The sequence below is a fragment of the Athene cunicularia genome (assembly GCF_003259725.1).
Source record: "Athene cunicularia isolate RWA chromosome 27 unlocalized genomic scaffold, athCun1 chr27_part1, whole genome shotgun sequence".
Classification (NCBI taxonomy): domain Eukaryota; kingdom Metazoa; phylum Chordata; class Aves; order Strigiformes; family Strigidae; genus Athene; species Athene cunicularia.
This window is the reverse complement of record NW_020799138.1, coordinates 2,167,905-2,178,706: the sequence shown is the minus strand read 5'-3', so window position 1 is coordinate 2,178,706 and position 10,802 is coordinate 2,167,905. Positions and strand designations below refer to the sequence as shown.

General features: G+C 42.8%; 1 long non-coding RNA gene across 1 annotated transcript; it reads left to right on the top strand.

Moving 5' to 3' along the window:
* The first annotated feature begins 1,920 nt into the window (after positions 1–1,920).
* LOC113489194 lies at positions 1,921–2,685 on the top strand. Its single transcript, XR_003400013.1, has 2 exons — positions 1,921–2,057; positions 2,644–2,685. It is a non-coding gene; the product is annotated as an uncharacterized LOC113489194 (long non-coding RNA).
* The last annotated feature ends 8,117 nt before the right edge of the window (positions 2,686–10,802 follow it).

Genomic DNA, 10,802 nt, shown 5'->3' with positions numbered 1-10,802 from the left:
GCTCCGTGCTCCGAGCTCGGCGGTGCCAGCTGAGGGCGGCGGGGGGTGGCGGTCGCTGTAAGGGCGCTCCTGGCAGTCAGCTCCTGCCTGCGGAGTCTCCCACTGGCGTTAATGTCAGGCCCGACGTGATAACTGCAGGGATGAAACCTTGGAAGGGGGGGGGGAAATGCCTCAAAAGTTGTGTTGCAGCCGTAAGATGAGTCCGTTGGGTTGCGGAGTCTGCTCCTGGCGCAAGGGTGGAGCGTTGGGAGGTCCTTCCCGCTGCCTCTGGAAAGGGGAAGCCAAAATAATTGTGGTTTAGTCAGTTCCTAAAGGACTAGTAAATTTACATTTGCGCAGGGGTCACAGCATCAACAGAGCACTTGGATTGTTAGAAATCAAAAGCTTTAGTGTCTGCGCGTCTTGTTTTGCAGAAAGTTTGGCAGCCTCTCTCGGAATTCCCCCATTGATGCTGTCGACTTCAGACACGTGCTACCAGTCATTACAGTATTTCTTTATTGGCCCCAGAGTGTCCCCAGTTGTTCTAACATTTGCTCTTTGCGAGGTTGGGCTATCCCTAATGTTTAATCTTTCTGAAGTACTAGCTTGTGATCATTTTACATATTTCTCTCATAATGACTGAAGTTAGGCAAGAAGTCAAAACTTAATATGTCTGTGAGCTCTTGCCAGTATTTTTCTGGATTCGTGCCTTGGGAGAACATGAAGAAGCACTGTAAATGGCTCCGTTCCCAACGCAAATAAAGCATAATTCAGAGTCGTATTCCAGGAATCTTTGTTTTTTTCACCACTCATCAGAAATATCAATGGAACTCTTTGTTCTGGGAGTTATTGCTAGCTCGCATGAAGCTTCTGAAACACAAATTGTTGGTTTGTTTGGTAGTCATTTATGACTAATTGCCCAGATTATCATCTGAAGCAGGCAGTTTGTAAATAATACATCCGCAGTGAGCAAAAGCAATCCACCTTGATTGATTGCCAAGGTCTAATTGAACGGCGATTCTACATCTCCCTCTGAGTCCAAACTAGAGTTTGAAATTACAGATCTGCATTCTCTTGAAAGTGCTGCTCCTCTGCGATTGCAGTGTGTGGACCTGCTAGCGGGGATGGCTTTTGGGGAGCAAGAGATAAGGAGGAGTGAGCATCATGCTGGACATTACACTGTCTCAACACATCAGTTAATGGAAATGAAAAATAATCAAGTGCTTATGGGTGTGAGTTGGTTAGGCTATGTGCAGATGATGATCCCTTTATTGTTTTTTTTTACAATCAAAAAGACGAGGATCAAAATATATGTTTATGGCTTTTTTTTTTTCCCCTGGACTTCTTTCCCCAGAAAGTTAGCTACTTCCCTGGAAGGGGTGAGATCTGTAGGGAATATTTTCTGGCTAGGAACATGAGCAGGGTGGTAAAGCTCTTCCCAAAATAATTCAACCTCTTTCTCTGTCTTCCTGCAGAGTAAGCCCTTCTTAAAGCCTGGCTTCCTTCTTGGCACAATTAATTTTTGGCTATTAGATTTGAATTCTATTATTTGCATATCAGAAGGGGCTAACTCCCAGCATATTAGAAGCCTCTGAATACTAGGCAAAGATTAGTCTGCTGGGCTAGAGGAAAGCAAATTGTTTTCTCTGTTTGAAATTAGTGCTGGAAAAGAAATCAGGAAAGAGAAGCAATTGTGATTTATAACTTTTTTAAGTGCAAAGGACTGAAGGAAGGTAGTTCAATTCTTTAATCTTACAATATTCTTACAATCCTATTTGCTGCTACTGTTGAAGTTACACTTTCGCAAAATTCTTTCAGTACTTTGAAAACCTAGGCCTACAAAATCTACATTAGAAAGCAGCTTTAACGCATTATTTCATAACTTTTGTAGTGTCCCTCTCTTCTGTTACCCTCCTCATAGTTCTGACAATTTGTAGCCCAATGACAGATCAAGGAAACACAAGACTTGAATCTGTAAACTGGACTCTGGCTGTCAGGGCAGAGGCATCTTCCTCACTAAATCTGAGAAGGACATAAAACCTGGGCAGGATATGATCTGCCAGCTCTACATCTCGAGGGTAATCCCTCCACTCCATGTTTCAAGATTGCTGCTTTGTCACTGGGTGTTTCAATATCCAGCTCAGCCTTGCCCTGATGTGGTCAGTCAGCCATAAATAGCATTCACTGGTCATTTTCTTGAGATCCATCTCTGTCAAAAGAATTCATCGCTGTCAAGAGAAAAACGTCTACTTTACGTGTTAACTCTGTAAACTCTTGTTCCGAAATGATTTCTAATATTTTGAGACAGAATCACCTTGACAAGAATTCAGGGCATTCAGGATAAATGAATTGAACAAAGAAAACTTTATCCCTCCTCAGTGAATGAGCACTTAAAAGATACTCATTTTTCATGAGTCCCATTAAGCCATATCGTCCTACTCCAAACAAGTGTCTCACCAAAGTGGTTTTGATTGATGCTTTTAAGTCATGTCCCTAATGAAGTTTAATATCAAAACTTCTGCAAGCTCCTAGTAGTTTGGACTTCCAATAATTTGAGGAGCAAAATCTTAATTTACTTTGGTTTATTGTTGACCTTTGAACATAACTTTATTTTACAGGCTATATTTGTTTGACTTTGCATTGACCTCATTGTTATTTTTTTAGGGAACATTCCAAGGAAAGAATGAAAGTGTGTGAACGGCTGGGTAAAAATGATGGAAGGGAGGACACTTGGAGCCTCTGGCTTGGAGAAAAAGAAGGTAGGAAATCGGATCCTCCTGAGCAGGAGATAGGGTGGACTGACCCACAGGCTCCTTTCATGCTGTTAATGTTTCATTCCTTCAAACATTCATGCCTGAGGTGAACTTCAAAGACTTGCCAAGCTGCACAAAGACCAGCTACAGCTTTAAATTAAGTGAAGAACCTGTGAACACATATATGAGACATTCCCAGTGTCTTTCCCAGCTCAGCACCAAGCTAGACTCTTTTGGAAGCATACCTGGCATAGGAAGGTTCAGCAGGGACATCAGCTGGGCTTGGCACCTTCGCTATAGCAATTATTGAGTTGCCAGTGTTGTTCATGTGTTTCGTGCAAGTTTAGAAGCAAAATGGCTTTAACGTTCTCCTTCCCAACCTTTTACTCTTGGTAGATTTGAGTTTGATCTGAGGATTTATGCGCTGGTGACCCTCCGAGGATATTTGTCTGTAATGAGAGCCTTACACATTTTGCTACTTCAGCATCCTCTGACCTTTTGTATAATAGCTTGGTAAGTAAACAAGCCTATTAGCAGAAGTTAATGACAGTTCAATACATAGCAACCAGAAATACAGAGAAATCATAATGGTTCGACTGTCCGAAGCATCTTTCTCTTGAGAATCTCTAAGCACTTCATAAATACTAGTAATTCATCTTGGTAGTATCTGAGTGCCATAAACAAAATTATGCATGAAATATTTGAGCAGATTCCATAGTAGAATACGGCATGTGTTATATTATCCAGATCAGTGCTGCATACAAGTTTAGGCACAGTTAGTACTTCTATAAATACACACCTAATTAACTTTCTGTATTATTCTGGTACTGTTTTTCATGAAGCGTTATTGTGAAAAAAAAATGTTAGTTGTAAGACAAAGAGGTCTTGGCAGGAAAAAAAATGTCCTAAATGCTAAGATATTTTGGTTTACTTCTTTATGAAAAGAAGTCATGGCTTAGCTGATGGCTGGAAAAGGTTCTGGTATGCAGTTCTGGATCATTCCAACACAGAATTAGCTCCACTAATAAGTGGTTGTAGAATGGGACCTGACTGAGAAAGAGGGTTATCTTCCATTGAAACTGCTGATTTCTCAGAAGTGATGGAATTGGAATGCTGATGAGATTGCAGTGAAGTGAAATTGAAACTGTTGAGCCTCATTTATTGGGTTCTTTAGAGTAATGGGATCAGTATAGGGCTGATCATATTTAGTGCCATTAAATCTTCTGTGCTTAATTAAGATGCTCTGTACATTATGCGGTGTGACCAGGATCATGTAGAGAGGAAGGGAGGAGGCCAATACCTTTCTAACCCTGCATCTTGTTCATTCATTTACAGGATAATGTATGCATGCATCTGACAAATTATTCCATTAACAAGAACAGAGTTAATTCTGCCAGAGAAAAAGAACGCTGGAAGTAAGAGGGGGGAAAAGGAGAGAACATTTCTAAGCTACTCCCAGAGGGGGTAGTGTTTACCTTTTCTTGTACATCTTCATATGCTTGAAGTCTTCAAAGCATCTTTCTGTGTTTCCCCAAGGCACTGTATGTTTTGCTGTTGAATAAATCAGGTGAAGAAAGTCAGCTGAGTAACAGAATTGGACACCAAAACTGGGGAGAAAACTCCACAATTGGGGAGTTTGTGCTCCAGCTTGACAGCGTACATTGAATTTGTTTCCGTTTTTGTCTCGAGATTAAATACCTGCTCTTCCTAGGCACACTGATTTGTCTAATAAGATGTTCCCACTTCTTCCAAACTTTGCTTGTAACCTTGGATCGTCATGCCATAACAATTCTACATCTTCACTCTATTTATCTTCGTCAGCTGTGATAGGCAGCTTTATATCAGTTTACCTAGGCATAATATTTTTCCTATTGCAAGCGTTTCTCTTGTAATGTTCCTTCTGTGTTCTTTCTTTTTAAATAAATCAGCTGCAGTGCTGTGATGTGCAAGGCATAAGTCTGATGAGGTGATCCAGGAGCATACATTTCCTTACGTTTTGCTTCCTAACTCCTTTCCTGTGCTAGGAAATGGGATTGCTCTAACTCAGTCTGAGCAATAAGAGTTTCCCGGCACGAGTGCGGTTACAAAGATATAAAGAAGCAGTGCAAAGATTGAGCTATCGCAATATTAGGGTAGAAATACGCCAAGTTCAGTCACGTTTCTGTTTGTTATCAGAGTTTCCAGTATCCTCTCTAGAAAACTGTCCACTTTGAATAACTGCAGGCAGAAATGTGGCTGTGATACCCGCCAGATGTGGCTGCGTATAGCAGATGTTATTATTAAAATATGGGCACCAGCACATGCAATTATGAAGCATAACTATCACATCTGCTCCCCCCGTCACACCAGGGTAGTGCTCCCTTTGAAATGCGCGGGTTTGATATTAGCTTGTATCACAAACCCAAGGCCCAGTTGCTTGAGGACCCTGATAAAAGTCTTTCCTTGATACTGCAACATGATCATGTATTAACTGCCACCTTTTTTTTTTTTTTTTTTCCTTTTCCAGCCTGTTGGTTGCCATTATCAGCCTCTTTCTTACCGCCAGTTTCGGGTGGGTTTGGCTCTTTGCAGGGCTCCTGCCCCCCGTTTTGGGTGGGTTTGGTTATTTTCAAGGCTCCTGTGCCCCTAGTTTTGGGTGGGTTTGGCTCTTTACAGGTCTCCTGCCCCCAGTTTTGGGTGGGTTTGGTTATTTCCAGGGCTCCTGCTCCCTGTTTCGGGTGGGTTTGGTTATTTTCAGGGCTCCTGCCCCCAGTTTCGGGTGGGTTTGGCTCTTCGCAGGGCTCCCGGAGCCGGCTGGCGGGTGGGTGGCCGGCAGAGGGGGACAGACTACACCGAATCGGGGGGAAAACTGGGATGGTGCTCCCGGAGCCACGCGGGGAGCGTTGCCTGCCTGCAGGAGGCCTCACCATTGCGACCAGCTCCGCTCCAGCAATTTGCAGCCATCCAGTTGTGCAGTTACCCATTCCCCCAGGCTGTAATTTCAAACTGTTACTTTTTTTTTTTTTTTTTTCCACAATATATATAAAAACCAGCTGGCATCGCCCTACCAAGACCCTGCTGGATAAGAAGACTTTTTTTTTTCCAGTTTAAGTGACTTGTTCACAAATCCTTGTCGAAACCAGCAGCAAGACTTCATTCAAATTTCCTACGTTACCTCTGACCTTGGATGCTGGGATCAAGCGCAGTGCGTTTCCCGGCCTGGCTCCACACATCTCCGTCACCTCTAAGATATATTTAACTTCCTAATGCACCCCCATACATACTGTGTTGTAGGTAGCCATCAAACTGCCTAGAAATTTAGTTTAGATGCAGCTTGAGGCAGGTAGATGAGGGATCTTTTTGGAAGGGCTTTTGCATCAGTTATTGTGTCTTATCAGTTCCAGTAATAAAAGGTTTTATTACGGTTTGTGGGCTCTGCTTTCTGCAAAATAGTTCCATGCAAAGGGATAGACTGGGCTCACCATTTCTCCTTTAGCATTTCCTGGAGCCACGCAACACAAGCACAGTTCAACTCTAGGCAAGTCTGGGGGCTTGAGATAACCCCTAGGATGTGGAATAGACCCGTTTCTTTAGCCCATCTGTGAACTCAGATATGCTGAACGATGTCGTCTCTGTTGCTCCAGACTGGATTTGATTTTTAGCAAATGTCAAGTAAGATTTGGAGCCTCTGGATGGCTACAACTCCAATCCAGACCCAAGAGATCGTGCAGTGTGTGGTCAGCATGCTGCAACAGATCAGATTAGCAAGTAAAATACACTCAGAGGACTATATTAACTGATTTTTTTTTTTTTCTGTTTTCTAATTCCAGTCCTCTAAAATCTTGATCTTCTTATGAGAATACTAAATGTCTTGTGGCAGCAGCATACTAGTTATCTGATGCAAGGAGTAGCATTGTGTGACCTACATTACAAACAGTGGAAGCTACAAATAAATTTGAGGACAAAAGAAGAGGAGAAGGAGAAACTAGGTGGTAATACCTATCTGTCCAAGGACTATCACCTTCCAGAAGTATTCTGCAAATAGTGGGTGCTAGCCAGCCAGGAGCGAACTGCATTCAGTGAAAAAGGGTGCGAGACAGTGGGCCCCATCACTTGCTAGGCTTGACTTCGTCCTGTAGTAAGGAGAGATGTGAGTTACTCAGTGGGTGATTTTTCTCCTCGGACTCAGCATTGTCTCCTCAGTATACTATTTATAGATGTTAGAGCAAAGCATCGACAGAGCAAAAGATTCCTAATTTTAATTTTGAAGTGATTTAGGAATGAAGGATTGAACACTGCTAAGAGGGGAACCAGTTTTCGTGGTGTGCCAGATGAATCGACAATATCCAGCGTGTGATAACTGTCTCAGAAATGAAGTATTGACTTGATCGAAGTTATATTTAGAAGGGAAAACCTTGACAAGGCAGGTTCTAGCTTCTGCTGCCTTCACTTTGACCATCACCTTGTTACTGGAGACGATGCAGGACAAACACACTGCCAGGCAGAGGATCTTCAGGATCTGGTTTGCAAGTTGTTCAGTGGTCTCAGGCCCTGCGGGAGGGCTGTCACAAGCTGGTGTGGAAGGGTGTGTTTCCTTCCACTGTACGATTTCAGTCTCCTTCCAAAGCATCTCTCTGTCCTACAGTTGTCTAGCGGTGGCATGGAGTAGCTGGTCTCAAACTGTGATGCCTTTGTGAGCGATGCACACAGGTGATGCTGAGCGAATGCCACCAAAATAATGAAATCTTTTCCTGCCTGCAGGTTTGTAGCACGGAGAAGCAAGCTAATTTGGGAACTCCCTTATGAAGCAATAGCTGAGCTATCTTTGATTTACTTCACTGAGAACTGACAATGTTCGTGCAGCTCTGCCTTAGCTATTATACCACGTCCAGAATGTGAGCTAGGCCGTTTAAAGTTTCAGCCTGTAGTCTGGACATACCGTTAATATGTTAATTACTGCATTTCCTTGCTTATGAGGCTTAAGCAAACCTCTACTCCCAAAATCTTTGTCTCCCCAAACCAGAGAGAATCCCCTCTTCTGTAGGCAATATTGTTCACTGGGAAGTGACAGGACCATTTTGTTGTTTCTTTTTTTTAAAATATACTCTTTGACAATTGCTTCCATTCTTACAGCTTCGCTAGCACATAACATCCCTCAATAGATGACCCCTGAAATTTGCCTTTAAAAAAGAAATGTCAGGAGTTTGTGGGTGTCCTGATGTGAAACTGCTGTAGTGGAACTTGATGTGTCTATGCTTGCTCTGATGGTAACCGATTGCTGCCGGCTCTTGTTTTGCTCAGTGGAAAATCCTTTGCTAAGAATGCCAGTGTGGTGTCTGATCTACTTAGTGAAACCCAGTTAGTGAGGAAAAAAAGTTCTCTGTGCTGAACAGCTGAGTGCTTACGCTACATCTTGAAAATCTGCTATTCACAAGGCAAGATGGGTTTAAACCAAACCTGTACATTTCTGACTCTTCCTAAGAATGTAAAGAGTATAAAAATAAATACATTCATACGGTAGTTCTACTATTCTCAGGCTCATGAAGAATAAAGGGTGCACGAGGCCCAAATGAGGAATACCAACTGGGATCTTGTACGTCTGGGGGTTTGGCAGGGCTTGTTGTTTACACTGCTCCATTGAGAGTCATTCATTTTGCACTTAACCCTGTTAAGAGAGCACTCGACTACTCACAGATATGCCCTTCCTTGGCTTAGTTTTCATCTGATCAGAGGCAGAAAGACCTCATGCGTCTGACAAATTTATTCATTGGATAAGGTGATTTCTTTTTCAAGCTCAATTTCAGGAAAATGTGCATTTATCTACTACATATTAACAAAACTGTCGATAGGGAGGCACCGTCCCTGTCTGAAGTACCCACAACATCTGCCTTGATAAAAGAAGGATGTGAGGCTATCGCTTCGCCTTTCCTCTACCAACAACAGAACAAATACAATCCAGTGCCTCATTCTGCCTCATCTTCACCCTTGTGTCTGGAGCCTACCGCTGGTCATTGTGCCAGCTCGCTGTTCAGCGCTCATACTTCGAACTTCACCTGTGAAACTATGCTAGAAAAATGCTGGGTTTTTTCGTGATTTTTAACAAAAGCCCTTTCCAGATCCGCTGCAGAGGTAGCTACAGCCACTGGTCCATTGTTTTCTGTTCAGTTGTTCTCTGTTTGGTTCTTTTAGTTCAAAGTGGGCAGTCACTGAGGGAAGGTGGGGAATGAGCTGACTGAGCAAGGGATGAAAACCTCTGCCCCAGCAGAATAGCAACATGAAACAAAATTAAAAGGTGACCAGCGTCTCATCCTCACATTTATTTTTTTTTAGCTCGTTTTTTAACACAGACCGAGCTGATGCTCTGCATTTCACCAACCTCAGCAATGCTGCACCAAGAATGAATTTAGTCTGTGCCATCAATCTGATTTTGAATCAGCTCCCGATACGAGCTCTTTAGCCTTGTGAGACAGATGTGTCTGCACTGAGGAAGATCATTCCAAGCCACGACACCAATAAAATACTAATCTTTTCCTATATTTTAATATCAATTTTGGTGGAAATTAAGCTACCCACTCCAAGACTGTTCCTATGTAAATATACGGTACGACGTAAGTCACCGGAAACTACCACATATACAACATGCAGTTAATCAGGTGGCTGTGGGAAGGATCCTGTGAGCCCGGCAAAGGGTCCTGAAGTGCCTCCTTGCTCTTTTCCTGGTAGCTAGAATCTCAGCGTGGTGCTCTGCTGCCCTGTGAGTACCCACAGAGTGGAACGTGGAAGGATTTCTGAGCTGAAAGGAGATCTGCTGGCAGGTGGAGGGGAGAAACTTCATTTTTTCCAGAGACCTTCTAAATACTAGAAGAATATTGGAGTATAAAGGAGAAGGAAGAAACACTCCTTCAGCACAATACCTAAAGGTTGAGGGGCAGCAATCAAGGCAATTAATACTTCTTTCCTTTATCCTTCATCCTTCAGTGCTGGAACCAAACGTAACACCAAAAAACGAAGCATGGCATAGCAGAAACACTGTCGGTCCGAAGCATCGCTAACGGATTGGGGAAATACGGTTATGAAACAGTTTTGTGCGTAGGGAAACCGAGGCACCGAGCTTGTTGCTAGTTGGCAGAGATGATCATCTGCATCACTGGATTTCTCTGGAACTTTCTCTGTGACCCACAGAGTGAGGAACAGAATTAAATCTCCTTCTCTCCGATGTGAAGTAGGTGATTTTGATAGTTTCAGCCTGGTTTGGGTTCTTGCCCCAGCTACTAACGGCACAGGCTTGGAGCTGATAGCAAAGCTCACCCTGCGGGGCTCTAGCTCCTACTGACTCTTGGTCAGAGTGTGAGAACCCATAATATTCCTTTCTACAGCCTGGGTCTGACCATCTCGGAGTTGACAGTGAACCTTCATGGTGCTGTCAGATATATTCAGGCCATCCATCAACTCTTGCCTTTTAATTCTGGAAAAGTGAATTCCACTGAGCTATTCTTTTTCGAAGTAATCTGTCTCAATAGCAGAATCTCGGTAAAAGAGGATCTGTGTCTACAAAAGGAACATTCTGAGCTGTAGAGTTCTTCATTGTCTTGTGTCACCGTGGAAAAAGGGATACAGAACTAATTCTTTCATATTTTTATTGTGTAATAGTGATATCGGTTTGGGTATTGAAATGGCCAGATGTGTAAATGTAGTCGTGCTGTAGGAAACAGCAAATCAAAGCAGCTACTTTCAGAAGAATTGGATATTTGGAAGTTCTTCGGTGTGGCTTTAGGACAGTATGGGATATCCTTGGGAGCAACTGTACTGGGAATGCACTTTATTTCACAGTTTACATGGAAGTTGGCCACTTCTGGCTTCTACATAATTGCCACATACTTCAAATGTGTTCCAAGCTGTTACAAAAGTTTAGTCCCCTAACACATAACCCCCACAGATTGTTCACACTTCTGAAAAATCAGATTTAATCCAATTCGGTGCGCAAATGGGAATTAGACTCCTTTAAAAAGCTGATCAAAAGTGACTGTCGCAACGGCACCTTTTTGGTTTAAGCCAAGCTCATATTAACACCAAAAAAAAAAAAAAAAAGAG